Genomic DNA, 869 nt, shown 5'->3' on the forward strand with positions numbered 1-869 from the left:
CAGCAACAAAGACCCAACACAGCCAATAAATAAATAAATAAATAAATTTTAAAAGCAGATACAGAATTGTTTTCCCCTAATAACTATATTTTTATGTAAAAACTTAATAAAATTTTACTAACAACAACAAACATTTAGAACAGCACACTTCATGTCATAATCTCCAAAAACAAACAAAAAAACAAAAAACTATTCCTTTCACATCTGGCCAAAAAATCATGAAATTATAGGCAACAGCAGTTTTCGAATCACTGGCCTTCAAGTAACCAAGTTCAGTGATTCCTGAGAGATGGGAAGCAAATAAGGTGAGCCCTTTGATCGCCCAGTTAGCTGCTGTGAGAACATACCCAGGTTGCTGCACAGGGAGGGGGATCTCAGGCAGAGCTCAGCAGGATGCATGAGGTGAACATTTGGAGCTAAGAGTCCAGGTAGAACAAGGGTGCTAGAGTTCAAGGGACAGAGTGCCAAAGAGGAAGGAACTATACTCTGAGAAAACTTTGCCAACCTCCACAGGGTCCCTCTTGAATATTCAGCTGAGTACTTATCAGTCCATGCATGTGTAAAAGTATTCAAGGCTGGGGAATGAACCACCTTCCATAGAGCCAGAAATTGGTGTCTTTTCCTACAGCCAGACTGGAAAACCTCACAATAAGGGCATAAGGCAGGAATACATTGAGGTGTCTTACCTCAATACGGAAAAAATTGGCTATAGACTGAACACTGTTCCAGTCCCATCTAGCAAAGTGAGAAAACAAGATCTGAAAGGATCAAATGTTTCAAAAATAACTCTGAGAGCAAAACTCAAGGATATTTGTGGGAATACAAAGGTATCCAGTACCAAGTAAGGTAAAATTCATAATGTATGCCAA

This window comes from Hippopotamus amphibius, chromosome 12, assembly GCF_030028045.1.
Source record: "Hippopotamus amphibius kiboko isolate mHipAmp2 chromosome 12, mHipAmp2.hap2, whole genome shotgun sequence".
In the NCBI taxonomy this organism is placed as follows: Eukaryota; Metazoa; Chordata; class Mammalia; order Artiodactyla; family Hippopotamidae; genus Hippopotamus; species Hippopotamus amphibius.